The sequence below is a fragment of the Antennarius striatus genome, chromosome 4, assembly GCF_040054535.1.
Source record: "Antennarius striatus isolate MH-2024 chromosome 4, ASM4005453v1, whole genome shotgun sequence".
NCBI classification, from domain to species: Eukaryota; Metazoa; Chordata; class Actinopteri; order Lophiiformes; family Antennariidae; genus Antennarius; species Antennarius striatus.
This window is the reverse complement of record NC_090779.1, coordinates 17844884-17860429: the sequence shown is the minus strand read 5'-3', so window position 1 is coordinate 17860429 and position 15546 is coordinate 17844884. Positions and strand designations below refer to the sequence as shown.

Genomic DNA, 15546 nt, shown 5'->3' with positions numbered 1-15546 from the left:
GTTACTGAATGCATGCTGGAATAAGTAAGGCCTTCACTGAAAAAAATATATCTATTTGGCAGTTGCACCAAAACCTGTTTATATCATTCAGCATAAATATGCACCAATGAACTCCCATACCATCCAGATTGCTGGATTTTTCACTTTGTGCTGATCTCAATGGTGGATGGACTGTCTCTTCTTATGATATCCATGATTCACAAAAAGAATTTCAAGTTTTGACTCATCAGACCACATGAACCGTTTTCCAGGCACCTCACTTCATCCTAAATGAGCTCAGGCAGTGTGAAGATAGCGTTTGTGGTTCTGGTACCATTTTCTTTTTGCACGGTAGACCTCCATGTGTCATTCTGCGACCAACTGACACTCACTGGCATTTGGAAGTGTTCCTGATCCCTGACTGTGATGTCGCTACAGGTTTATGTCCATCCATCCATATTTTTGTAGATGAGAGGAGTGTAATCATCTTGTCTACAGCTGCTTATCCACCTCATGGGTCACAGGTGTTGCTAGAGCTCATCCGAGCAGACTATGGGCGAGAGGCAGGTTGTACTATGGACATTTTGCCAGCGCGTCGCAGGGCCACATGAAAAGGCAAACAACCACTCATACCTACAGACAAGTTGGAGCACTCATACCTACAGACAAGTTGGAGCAATCAATTCACCTAAAATGCATGTTTTTGGAAGTGGGAAGAAGCTGGAGAACCCATGCAGGCATGGGGAGAACATACAAACTCCCCACAGAAAGGAATTGAACGTGGAACCGTCTTGCTGTGAGACAACAGAACTACCCACTGCGCCACTGTGCCCCTTACAAAATTATGTGAAAATAACAATCATGGTTATCAAAGATGTTTTTTGGCTTCATATTTTGCATAGAGATTCCAGATTCTGAAACCTTTCAATGGTATTATGACTATAGACCCTGAAATCCTTCAATTCTATTCAGTTTTGCCTTTATGATGCTTAAGTTGCTTCTACAGGATTTAGCAGTTAATCATAGGCTAACTGTGGAGGAGTTTGTGCATGAGTGTGACAACCACTTTCTAAAGTTAAAAGTATGATTAAGAGACTTCCAATTGAAAACCAATCCATCCTTCCCAACCATAATTAATGGCAGTCTTGTGCAGAAGATAAGCTGATACCTGGGGCCAATGGCAAACAAGAACCTCAATGAGAACCACAAGTTAACTGTAATCAGTAAGAAAGGCTGTGAGAGTCCACATAGATAAAACCCTGTTAATGTGGACAAGACATTGGAGATTTTGCTTTACGCACATTTTGACCTTTTTTTGTTTGCCACTTGGCATTGTAATCTTCTAGTGCACATCAAAAACCATTGAAAATTATTAAAAGAGCCATTAAAATAATTGATATGGTGCCGCTTTCTCTGAATGATATTTATCACAGATATTTATTTATCTGCATAAAAGACCATCAATTTAAACCAGCTCCCACCAATCACTCTTGGAGAAATTTGTTCTTCTTCCATGTGGTTGGAGATGGACAGCAATTTTGTTAAATTCTCCTCTGTCTCAATTACAATCAGTGCACTGAACTGGCACCGTAACATTGACTACTGCACTACTCATCTGTACATTTTACTATCACAGTTGTCATTCCAATTTCTAAATGCACTGATGTAGTTATTTCTCTTCAGGCTGTTTTATGGTTTTGCCTTATCATGCGTGTTTAACTGTACGTTTGGATTCTGCATGTTTTTACCACTTTTGCAGATCAAATTTTCCTTTGAGGGACAAAAAAAGGTATGAAAGGTGTGAACCAATCTTATGTAATTTCCGGACTATTGACCGGCACGGTGGCGCAGTGAGTAGTGCTGTCGCCTCACGACACGGCGGGTCCGGGTTCGAGTCCCGTTCTGTGCGGAGTTTGCATGCTCTCCCACTGTCTCTCCGGGTTCTCCGGCTTCCTCCCACCTCCAAAAGCATGTGCTTCAGGTTGATTGACCGGTCCCAAATTGCCCGTAGGAGTGAGTGTGTGTGTGCACAGTTGTCTGTCTTTGTGTGTGGCTCCGCGGTGCACTGGCGTCGTGCCTCACGCCCAATGCCAGCTGAGTTAAGCTCCAGTTCCCCGTGACCCCGCGGATTAAGCGGCTGAAGATGAAGAAGATGACCGAACATAAGCTGCACCAAGCAAATTTGAAGAGACAAACTATATACATATATAGGCAACACCTCTCTATAAGCCAGGGGTGTCCAAGTGTTGTAACATGAGATGTTTTGATAGGGTCAGTTCTTCATGATGCCATATCTTCTATCTCACCAGTCTGTCATTGATGCCAAGCTTATGAGCATCAGCTCTATTTCCTGATTGCCTTTGACTTAAGCGTTGCATCATTTGGCATTCTTTGTGTGTTTCCCATGAGAAGGGGTGTGCGTGATGTACAAAATATCTGTTCTTTACAAAAGCTCTAGTAGCATCTTTTTTGGTGGATCATCTCTTTCCTTTCAGTATCGTTCTTGAGCGCAAACCCCTCCAGGTTCTGCCATGAGTCCATTAAGATCTATGGATTAGCCACATTGTTGTTGTTTAAGCCACAAAGTCAAAGCATTTCAAAAAAGTAGTGGCTTACAATCTGAGACTAGAACCAAGGCAGTCACAGACAGCAACATCCCGTGACACCCCTGAATTCAAAATTTTACCCTGACATAATTGCATAGGTCAAAGATCAAAGCTAGTGCTCTGACCTACTTTCATATATCAAAGCTAGTGCTTTGATCTATGGTCTACTCACACTGGCCTCCCTGTCTATCTTATCTGGTTCCTGAATGTACAAAAAGGTGAAATTTGACCTTCACTTAGTTTTCTCAAGGACAAGGTCATCATCTCATTTTTATCCCCTTTGCTGCCGAGTAATGTGCTTTTTGTTTCATCTTTCTATCTGCATTGGTTGCGAAGACATTTGGTGGACAAACGGATGGACGGATAAACGGACAGACGGACGCACGCACGAACACATACAATTACAATACATCACCGCTTTGAAGCAGGGTGTAATTATGGTAAATGTTTTCAAAAACAATGAAATTCCTGAGTTATCCATACATACAGTACGTCCTTAAAATGACATGACACGAATACACAAAACATGCATCTGGAGAAATGATTACACTACACATATGACATATGTTACAGTACTGAACTGCACAGTGTGTCCAGATCCCCCCTTAGGGGACACTATGGAGCTCAAAGATACATTTTGGTCACCAGGACACCCAAAGGACAAATAGTGGCCAGGTGCCAGGGAGACAGCAAGGCACCTAATTCATCATTACCCCTTGCTGTGCGGCAGAGTGGAATGACACTCACACATAGTGAGCTATACCCAAAGCCTCCCTCTTCCTCTATCTCCATTTCTCCCTTTCATTACATGGAATAGCTTGAAAGGTTAACACTGAAACATCATAATTACAGAGGTGCATTAAAATCTGAACCATGAAGAATGTCATTAAAAATCCACTGCTGCTAACCACCTCCATCCTTCAAGGCTCTTACATGCAAATTTAAAAGTTTCTGCTGTGCTGCTTTCTATCTGTGATGGAGTCACTGAAATCCCTTGTTTTTCAGTTTGTTTTTTCTTCCTGTCCTGCCTTCCTCTCTTTGGGAGATAACAACTGAGGATTGACATGATCCATCCATCATTCTGTCAGTCCCTAAGGGGTGATGGAACCCTTCAGGAACGACCTGTTCCAACCACAATGTGATTTAACCATGAAAGGGAGAAATCTGTTCCGAGCTGTGTCTGTCATTGAGTTGAGAAATAAGATGACAGGTGTTAAGAAAATAGTTTCTGTCATGTATCTCTACTATTGTCGTTGTTTGTTACTTCTTAGTGAATGGATTAGGAAAAGATGAGGGCAGGGTATCAGTGAGAAAGTCACTAGAATTTGTGTGATGTCAACACTGGATTTCTTTCCTTCAAAGGCAACTGCAAAAGAAAATGGATCTCTTCTTGCTCTCTGAGTCCCTCCTACACAACACTCATCTTCATGCTATAGCTCTCAATCATCTGACCTTGTACATGCAATACTCTCCAATTTGCTTTTATCTACCAGTATACTGCAGCAAATTCCCATCTTGTCCTTCTGTATCTCCTTGCCCTCTCTATCTTGTGCAATGAATCACATGCCATTTGTAACTTCAGGGGCCTCATCCTTCGAAGACTTTAATTGAATACCCAGTGTGAGACAGCGGCGCAACAAGGCCGTCCCATTTTGTGGGTTCATTCAAGTGCTGGCTAAAGTTGTGGCCATGCATTCTATCTTTCTCTCTCTCTGTTTTCTGACCATCATTGGTGACAAGTTTAATGTTCACACTAGCACATATTGAGTTTTTCCCTTTTGGGGTGGGCTCTATGTCCTTGGAACACTCATCAAGATCATCATAGCTCTGCCTGCTTTATGCCATTTTTAGTTCTGTTTTCACCCACCTATAAATCCTCTCCCTCTTAAAACCTTATTTCTTGTCTCCACACATTTGATCTTCCCTCTCACATCCTCGTGTCTGCTGACATCGTTGCCGATGGGATACCTGACACCTGGGGTTGACAGCGATTTCTTTCTTTCCTAGCATGTCCTGGATAATAAAAGGGGAAAGTAAAGGAGGGGCATGGTGATCCCTGCCCCCACCCCAACCTCGACCCCCCCCCCCCGTCATCTGCGGATTTGGGCCAGTTGGAGTATGTGAAGATCTAAACACCTGCTGAGAGCTTGACAACTTTGCCAAGCTGTTCACATACACACAAGCGTTTAAGAACATGACGACCTGACACAATCACACATCGTCAACCATTGACTTCCCAGTGTGCCTGCACATGTACATGTGGCCATACCATCAGAATTAGGAGCCCTTTTAGCTTACCATGACTTTTCCTTCTTTTTTCACTTTATTGAAAGAAATAACTTATTTAATCCAACATGAGTGTTATGCCTTATCTGTTTCTGTTACAGACCTCTCAGCCTTCAGCCAGTGTCTTCCCTTACACTGCTTAATTAAATGGCCATTTTATTCATTGGCAGTGTTCATTACAGTATTACTTTTTTCTGTCCTCAGAGAAATTATTGGAATTGAATTCTGTGAGAAGTGTGTTTACCATTAACTAAGATTTGTCATGATGGGTTCCTACCCATCTTTTAATCATCCTCTCCTCTCCTTCCAGAGTAGCATTTCCATTTGACTTGGAGATTCATTCTAATATTTCAACTTGTTGGCTTGTTTTCACCGACTTATGTTGCTGCAATTATGTGTTTGCATTTATCATATTTTGTCTGGGCTTTAAGAATGACTTTCCAATGTTATCATCAGCAATTAATACCTAGGCCAAAAACTGGAGCTACGCTATTTTGAATTAGAATTTAGTATCAAGTGAACTGACCAGCTCTGCATTAAATAATTTTGGTGACTGGTTGTTAAGTTTTTCTCCATGACTGTTTCACTTGTCCTTTTCCCCCACTTTTTTCCCTCTTAATATATCATTTATGCCCTTTTAATAATTTCCCCCACTTGTACCATATTATTTGAAAGCGGAAATATAAATTGCTACCGACATTCTTATTTCATTTTTCAATAGGTTCACTGCTTGTTTACACATTTAACAGTGGGCATGTCATCTTCAATTTTAGTTCAGAGATATTTATGTGAAAAGTTATTATGCAATAGAGGAAGCAATCAAGCTTTGGCTTGTAATGGTTCTAAAACTGCTGGTGCAGAAAGGGCTGAAATAAAGGCAGTAGCGGAGTTCATTTGGACCACACAGACTTCATTTGCACAATGAAACAACTACATCATAACAATGTGGGCAAAACAGAGATCAGTGTGAGGCATCGTTTTCCTTCACTACTTTGTCTATACCCCGTTGTGCTACTGCAAGACTGTGTGAAAGGATATCTTATAACTCATTTGGGCACATGAAGCTCTCTCATGATGTAGAGAGAATCAAGATGAGATATGGTTGAATTTCCTTTGTGTATCTTTTGTCTACTACAGAGGGACAGGAGTGGATGATCATTTTTGCTATTGTTTTCAAAACACATATTTTATGAGCTGTTTGCTGTTTTCTGTCAGCAGTTAATTTACTTTCTTTTTTCTTTGTCTCTCTCTTTAATTGTCTCTGTACCACAAGATTTCTCTCACCATCGCTTGAAACGTGTAAGAAATGAAATTATAAAGTATGTCTGCCATGTCTAAACCAAGTATGGAATTACTTTTTGTAGACAGTTTCTACTTTATAGTTCAACTTATTTTCAAAGGATATGAGCCGCATTCTGGGGACGGTTTCCCACCATTCATCTATTTGTTGAGGCATTAAATTTTTAGCTGCGGTGAAAAAAAAAAGCCCTTTTATTGTCTTTTGGATTCACTTAAAAACAATACGTTAAACATCCAGTTGGTAAGTTAAGACGCTCATTCAAAATCTAAGTGCTCTTTTACTGAAGCGAATTAAAGTGACTATCCTCAAAGGTCTTTGATTCTATCGAATGTCAGAGAGCCTTTGAAACCCCGAGCAGAGGCATGTGAAATCTGCCACCAGGTGATGATTTGTCTAAGTCAGTGATACGATGGAGTTTGGTACTGACCTATCAGGTTATATGTGTTGAAAAGTCACAGTAGCTCTGGAGCCTTTGCTAACATCCCTACCACCTGTGTTTTGTGATGTTTAAATGTACTGTGTGTGTTGGCTGAAGGATGCACAGCTGCCTGCACCTTTCTCTGGCAGAGTGTTTCCAAACAGATGCCATAGCATGTCTGCTTGTGTTTGGGGTAGATGGAAGAATTCTGGCAACATTGGCACTGCAGATGCCTCTGATTGCATGCTGGATCAGGAAGGAAATTCCTCCAGGACAAGGACAGAGGATCAACAGAGACTATTGAGCCAACTTGGCAGTTCTGCACTGAACAGAGGCAAACCATATCCATGATGGGAATGGAAGCACATATTGTAGTCTCTCTCTCACTATTACACACACATACACACACACACACACACACACACACACACACACACACACACACACACACACACACACACACACACACACACACACACACATCTTGGCCTCAGTTTATCTACTGTCCAAGGTGATAATCCGCTCTCATGACTCCCTGTAGACTGGAAACCTTTTCTTGTGCAAGGCCAATGGGGATTTTCTTAGCAGAGAAGATAGTTGTCAAGGCACAGCTTCGTGAGGAAAGTTGAGCTCCCTGGAATTTGTTCAGAATGCAAAATATCTACAGCTCCCCCTCTCAAGCTATCTGTGGATGTTAGGATCAATTGTTGCTTTTCAGAAAATCCTGATGGCATTTTCTTCCATAAACTTCTTAAATGTTTTTGACCTACCTTAGGACCCTCATGATTGCAAATGGAGCAAAGGACCAGAGAAGAACTAGAGTGATCCAAATGTTTGCCTTTTCTACACAGATTATGTGCTTTCAGTGCAGGGCATGTGGGAATTTTCAACTAATGGGACTGGATAGGACCCAGCAGGCCGGATAAGGGATGCTTTGAATAACATCCTGCTGTACAGTACATGAACTAGCATGAATGGTAAGCATGTTGAAGGACTTGCATTTATACTTTTGCATTTGACTAATTGATTTGTAGCTTAATTGGCTCATAGTCGATGAAGCAAACCATATGTGATTTATGTTTTTCATACATGATGTTTTCAGAGGACGTGATTTATGAATATTTGAAATCACCTCATTAAACAGTGCTTTTCGGTGATATTTATGCTTCTCCTGTCATAACCCAGTGTCTTGTTTGTGTGCTGGATTGTACTGTAATTCTATTTTGCATTCTGCATTCCGCCTCGGTGTCCATCTGTTTAACTCCCACATGCAAACATCTCAGACACTGAGATTGTTGAGAAATGATAGGATGGATGATGTGACAACGGAACAAAAACTTTTTTTATTTTTGTTTCTTTTTCAGTTTTTTTTTTAATGTACCTTACAGTAGCAGCTCCTCAGTGTGGTACTGCTCTCATTTAAAATCGGTATACAAGAAAATCCACTGCAGTACTTCAGTATAAATTAATTTGATAATGGTAAATATTATGAAAACCGTCTTTACTCATATACTGGACCATAATTGCAGTGACAATTTGGTGTTAAAGAGAATGAAACACTGTTATAATGAATCACACACATTTGTAGTACTGTATTAAGTGTAATGAATGTTGTTTTTGTGTGCTGTCTTTGGACTTGTACACCCCAAATATTATCTTGTCACCACCCTTCACATATGCATCAAAGTTTACAGCTCATCATACCAACCATGAAATGGACTGGCTTTGAAGTTATAATCTGCACCTAATAATTCACTTCTTTAATTTAGACAAATGACGAACCAAAAAAACTGTCCGAAGATCTGATTGTTTCCACACAAATAAGCTTCGGAACAATGTGACATTCCAGGACAATTTAATTGTATTGCATTTTCCTCCACACCTTGGGTGTCAACAAAGGAAGAGTGGAACACATATAGCACTTATGCAGCTCTTTCTGTTCTAATGACAAATCAAAGCCTTGCTGCAGGGTGTGCAGGCTGGTCTTAATGTTTGGAGATTTGTTTTTTTTTCTGTCCCAATGAGACGCTAATCTCGCCTGAGGGCCTTCGTACTGTAGCTCCTCAGTCTTCTAACTTGATGCACATTTTGCTACGTTTCCCAAACAGGTAACAATCTGTTGCTTTGGGAGCTGCTTAATCCTCTGGAAGCCTAAAGAGCTAATCTAAAGGTTGCACATTTTGATATAAGAGTTTGCTCTTTACAGAGGAGATATGTGGTACTCAAAGCAGTGAAATGTGTGTAGTTAGTTTTTGAGCATGTTAGTCACAAAAATCTTTGATCAGTTGAGTTCTATTTCCTATTCTTCTTCATCTTGCGATTCATATATGGAAGTCTTTTATTTGCTTGTATTTTTAATCTGGCACCAGCAAACATCGTCGCTCCCTTACGCACACATGCCAAGTAAACTTTTCTTACCAGCAGTATTATGAACAGTTGTCAATGTCCGTACTTCATATCAGCCCAACATGTGTCCTGGAGCATGAGTGGTAAAGTAATTCGGCTTTAGTGGGGATTTGCCCAACCATGGTTCAGAGTGTTCAACTGTGGGGCTTGAACAGATAAATGATGCTGAGGGAGTTGATAGGCGGGCCGATGAGATGGAGTCATTTCTCTTCCACGCCAGAACACAATGAACCTTGGCCTTCAGGTGACCCCTGAATACTTTCTTATAGTGACTGCATATGTGTCATACTGTATGTGGATATGTGTAGTGATGAAGTTAGAATGAATTGTGGCACAATATAAAATAATGCTTCTTTTATAGTGCATGATGAAAAACAACAACCTAAATGAAAACAAGCCCGTTATGACAATAACCTTAACAAACACAGCAAAAACTCTATTTCCTCTCTCTTCTCTTACTCAATTAAAATTGTGCTCTCTACTGGAGGTTTGCTGACAGCTGTTTTCACTCTCTGTGTGGAAAGTAATTGCGCGTTAAAGCTTTCCAATGACTTCCATCCAGCCTCTTCTAATTCAGTCTCTACAGGAACCTCCGGGCATGAATCTCATCACTCAACAATGCCACAAAGACTGGCTCTTCGACAGGACCTACAGTAACGCAGTAGCAGTTACTTCTGCACACATTTTCTTGAAGTCTAAGTGTGGTGAAGGTGTTGATGCTCTTTGTATAATTCTACATCCATTTATTCCAAGTACTGCACTTTAATCCTATAGTTTCCTGGAGTAAAAGTACAATGGAACCTCACAAAAGATACTCTCATCTACTTCACCCTAAAATGACATTTTCCCATGGTGCCAGGAAAACAATTTGCATTTGTGTATGTATGTGTGTGCTTTCCTGAGCCAGATGTACTCTGCTACTATTTACCATGAAAGGGGATCTGTTTTGGCTCCTTTCCAGGATTCTTGGGAAGTAGATTCATGCCCCTCATACCGCATCTGTGACCTATGGAGAGAAGAGACAAAGCTGGGAGAGACAAAGACAACAATGGTGTCAGGACCTTTGTCTCTCTTCTCTACCAACCTGCACATTGAGACATCTCATAGAGAGTTTGTCAAAAGATAGAAGGATGCAACAGAACTCAAATTTGTGTTTGCTCAGTTGGTCATTTTGAGAGAAGAAGAATTGATTGAGAAGCTATGCTATCTAATGAAAGCAAAGTAATAAACACGGATAATGATTATGCCCCATACGTTTCAAATGAATGCAAGAAGCACAGTAAGACAGAAGGTGTTACATGACATCCTGCTCAAAGTCAAAAGGAGAGTCTCAAGATTGTTGGTTGCTCCACAACGAAACAATGCAACGTGAATTGTCTATGAGGTTAGAGGAACAACATGCAACAGATGTCTGATGTACTTTTATGCAACTATCTTTTTTCTTTTTTTTTGCATTTTGAAGAAATCTCAGTGGTCAGCTAAAAAACAAGATTAAAGCCTTTGAAAACTCTTTCTTCTGTGTGAGTGAAAGAGAGCCATCCTCCGAAGGTTTTTCTTCAACACAGCTCAAACAAGGTCCACCTTTGACAGGATATACTATAAGTCACTGTTATGGAATTGTTTTCTCTTTCTGTTATATGAAATACAACTTATTTGGGGTTTTGACTTGAGTTTTAAGGATAGTGACAGGGGAAATGCAGGGATTTCATCTGATTTATGCAGAGATACTTTTACAGTTTATGTGCAAAAGAATAGCGTAAACAACATCAGCGTATTTTACCCTCATGGCACTGGAATCTGATCCAATTCTACATGTTCAAATTTAAATTTTATAGAACCAATGCATTTACAGTATTCAGTATTAGAGGGTAGCAGTGGCTCATCGGTAGAGCAGATGTCTCGTAGATAGATGGCCCCAGCAATCGGTGGATCGAATCCCACTCCCGTCATGATTTCACCAGGAGTGTGAGCTGATGGTGGGAGGTGTCAGCTCACCTATAGACATTACATATTAATGGGGGGGGGTGGCTTCCCTACAAATAGTCCATACATAACACTTGTCTCCGTGCCATGTTTTTTGTCTATTTTCAACCAACAAACTGTGCATATGCTCTTTAAAAACTCGTCTTATGTATAGAAAAGATTTCATCTGTTGAGGGAATGAAATAGTAACCTGGAATGCTCGTGTTGTATTGTTGAAGGACAGTTTTTCTGATTAAGAGTAGGCCTGGGTTTGTTTGCTGTGTGGCAGTTTAAAATAAAGAGGGGGTGTTTTCACTCGTTTGTTGTAAATGAAATACAATATTTAACTGTAGATGTTTGTTAAATATCACTGTGTGAAATCTTACAAGTAAGCAGCCCCTAACAAGAAATAGTTAACATTCCAACTCAACTTTATTACATGTGGAAATGAGGAAGCGTGTCATCGTGATGAATAATGAAAAATGAATCCTTGAAGTAAAATGAGGTATATTTCATTTAACTAAGTTAGTGATTGTAAGTTGAGTTAAAATAGACACTATTTTAGTGCCATTGAATCTGAAACAATTTTATAATTTTTATTTAATGTATGGTATTTTATAGTAATGAGCTAATTTCCTTTTGTATTTCCATATAAAGGGAATCGTTTTACTGGGCTACAAACAAGATATATTCCATTTCCAGCATCTTTTTATTTATTTATTTGTTTATTTCTATTGTTTATTTCTATATTTATAAATACTGTATGTATGAAAAAGGTCTGTGGTGCAGAAATTGACTTTGTTCTCTCAATGAGCTATTATCTGGAAAATGACAGGTGGAGAGAAGTGTTTGTTCCAATGGATACAAGGGATGCACAGACTTTTACCTGGCTCATGGCTGTTCGGACTACTTTCAGGGCTATCCTAACAGCAGAGTCAGCCCTGTCACTACTGCAGTGTACAGTGGATGTCTAAGATCTATATACATCTACCTTTAGACACAGACACATGCGGTCTCTGAGACATATACTTGAACCCTAAGGCTGAGCTGAAGAAGAATCAATAATTTGTCACCTTCATAATTTAATAGTGATACCTTAATTTTACTTGTATGTGCTCCGTTTCACATCCTGTCATTTCAATTTCACTCTTGCCTGCACAAGCAATAGAGATTAGCGTAGTGGTGTCTCAATTTATTCATTTGTGCAACAAAACCACATTGAGTGTGGAATGGGTGGAACAGTTTTGGTAGCATGCTGTTACTGTTAATCCCTGCAGTGTACTAGAGCTGGGATGTTGTGATTAATGGCTGCACATTAAAGGTGACAAAAAAGGCCTAAATAGATTAGTTCACACTGATTCAGCACAAGAACAATTAAAATCCCATCCTAATCAAATAAAGCAAATCATCAGCATTAGATTTTATTCTGTTTGTATTCTTTGAAAAGATAACTTTTGCACTAACATTTCATTTTGGATGTAATTGTTATCGAAGCCATTTTACACAATACATTTTATCTCCGGGCTTGGCTAAAATTTCTGGAAAGCCAGCTGTTTTCATCTTAGTTGTTGATGTAATCCGGCTCCAGCCGCTGCCGACTCATTCACAGTTGTTTGAACTCTATGCGCCAGTGCTGCAGTGCTGCACTCCCTCCCATGAGACAAATGATACCTCATTACCACACACAGCACAACAGTGACTTTTCAGTGTCTATCCCCTTGCTTTCTCATTAACACTAGTCTGTGTCTCACACCACTCGCAATGTCACATACTATGTTTCCACTTTGTTGAAAACGAAATCTAAGAGGCATCGGTGTTCCTTTGAGTTAAAAAAAAAGAGATTGTTTTGATTATTTCTTGATGCCTCTTGGTCTTGAATATCGAAGGTCAACTTTTTCTTCTTGTCAGATCGTTATTGTTTTTGAATGGCAACATGAGAAAAAGCCACAAGCCATGAAAAGACTCCCTCCACATTGTAAAAAATAATTTCATGCATGACTATGAGGTTAAGTAGCTATCATCATGTTTGATGTGCACATCTAAGCACAGGCACTTCTACACACGTGCTACCCATGCTGTTGACACAAACAAGGCAAATAAATACAGATGGTAAACAGAGCTAACAGAAAGTGAGTTATCACATCAACCAAATTACAACCTTTTTTATAGCCTTAGAAATGTTATAATCTCCACTGTTGGACCAGAAAATATATTCTTCCTGAGCGTGACTTATTGTGAAAAAGCTGTTCCAGCATGCAAATGAATACTGACAGCCATCTTATTTTGTTTTTTCATGGCCACTGTGTAATGTTGGCTGTCCAGTCAATAATCCTTTGGGAACAGGATGGAGCCAACCTAAAAATGTTGTCATGTAATTATATTTGTCCTGTTATACAAAGTGTCAGCTGAGTCCTAATGAATTTTGCCTACTAATGGTAGGAGCATATTTTCTTGTTTTTACCTGCTGTGTCACTCTTTTATATGTTCTGCTTTTGCTCTGCATCGCGATCAATGTATCTGTGTTTTTCTCTGCCTGCTTATTGGTCTGTTTCCTGATTATCTATCAGCTCTCATTCAGCTTCTTCTTTTCCGTGTCTCTACCCTCCTGCGCATGCTGATCTAGCCACTCTTTTTGAGTAGACTATTGAAGGAAAGTGAAAGTCCTAAAGCCATTTCTTTCCCCTTTAAGTTATTTAGATGATAAATCTGATTATAATGACCAGGGAGTCTGAAAAGATGGAGAACACACAGAGTCTTAGCCTAACCAGCATGGTAAGGTTTCACCTGAGTAGACGATTGGTTTGTTCGCTCATCCCTCACTTCTGTTATTGAATGGATGTTGTCTTTGCGACCCCCCCCCCCAACCTAAAACTCATCCTCATTGCGTAGACACATCATTTAATTTATTCTGAAATCTCTGAGTAATAAATCTAGTAAATTAAGATGAAAATTGAAGACCCATTAAACAATCACTGTACTGAAGCAGAATATATCATCGGCATTGGGAAAATAACCATTTTTGGCACAGGCAGTGATGACAGACCTTCGGTGATCTTACACAACAGCTTCAATGACAGAAAGAAACTCAAGCAACCATTCCTCACAGTGAAATGGAAATGAAAGCAGTCACTGTGTCCTCATAAGTCATCTTGTGTTAAGAAAAATGACCTTTTTGTATGAGATTGAGGTACTCAATCAGCTTTCAGGCATGTCCTGCTTTTCTCCCAGCTTGAAGGTGTTTCTGTAGAACCATCATTCATGCTTTAGATGAATGCAGAGCTTTGATTTCCTGTGTACTTTGCCTTGAGTGTGCACCTCTATTGGTCTGTGTGTTTTTACCTTCTTGTGTGTTTGATCACTGAGATGCTCACAATAAATGACCTTGCATGTGTGTGCTGCTACATGGTGACACAGACGTCATTGCTTCTACTTTTTTGACTCACCCACTCACCCAAAAATGCTCCTGCTGTGTCAAAATTGCTACTAAAGGGGCGTCATTTCGAGTGAGTCTGAAATCAGCTGGTTGCCCAATCTGTAAAATCATTGGGAGGAACTTTTATTGTACTGCTGTGTGGCCTGCTGTAAACAGGCTATGATGTGGATGTTCTCTAGATTATAACAAACTCAAGGCAGTTCCAATATGAGTCTACATTGTAATTAATGGAAATCAGTGTAATAGAGGAAAGGAATACAAACTTAATGGAAGTATCTCAAGGATTTAATAATGTAATGAATAAATTGGGATTGATAGAAACACATGAGCCTAAAAATTGTATTTGAAGAACCAGGTTTCATTACAAGTCACAAAATAAAATTACTTTTCTTGGCAGATTTTTGACCCAGTGAGCCCCAGGTACCGACCGCGTCTCTGCCAACATCTCATCCCTCTCAAAAAGGTAAGATCTTGACTTCTCTCTGTCATTCTTCTGATCCATCTGCTACAACAATCTGTTGACCTTTAACACTGTGGATGAATTTGAAATCAGTAAAATGAAAATTCTGAACTTGTGATTACTCTGGAGGATTCGACCACAATGTGCACAAGATGCAGCATCTCCAGTGTGTTTCTCTGTTTACTTAACAAACTCCCTCGGATGGGAAAGCCCAGTGGTATCACCCTGACTACTACTGCTCTGTGCACATAGTTGATAGGACATAGATGCAACAAGGTGAATAATCTTGTCCATATTACAGTCAAACTTCTTAGATCCATTTCTTTGAAAGTGTAGGGGTCACATTTATAACGAACCACAACCCTCTGCTGCTGCATGTTGCCTGTGCTTCAAAGAGAAGGAGAGCTTAAGGGGTCTAACTAAAATTAGACGGGTAAAAGATAACCTGTGCATTGAGATCAAAGCACGGCTGAACTGACCGGCTCTTCAATGGCGCCTGTGGTGGCAGTAGAGGCAGGAATGTGGGGCGAGGGAGGTGCAGAGATGGACAGAGAGAAACCAAGGCCACAATTCTATTCATGCAAAGGGATGACTATTCAAGAGACCCCTTATAAGAGGTGTAAAGTTCCACTGTGTGACTTTATTGCCAAAGGCTTTGAATTGAAGGGGGAAGGGTTTTATATTATACATAGCGCA

At 40.0% G+C, this 15546-nt stretch overlaps 1 protein-coding gene across 2 annotated transcripts in view; it reads left to right on the top strand.

Moving 5' to 3' along the window:
• Nucleotides 1–15546, top strand: part of tspan9a (tetraspanin 9a) — a 167146-nt gene that overhangs the window by 25722 nt on the left and 125878 nt on the right. The window contains exon 2 of one of the 2 annotated variants that reach the window (XM_068313445.1): nucleotides 14788–14853. The exons of the other annotated variant lie outside the window; for it this stretch is intronic. The gene's annotated coding sequence lies outside the window, so the exon portion shown is untranslated. The remainder of the gene's footprint in view (nucleotides 1–14787; nucleotides 14854–15546) is intronic. 2 annotated transcript variants of the gene reach the window in all.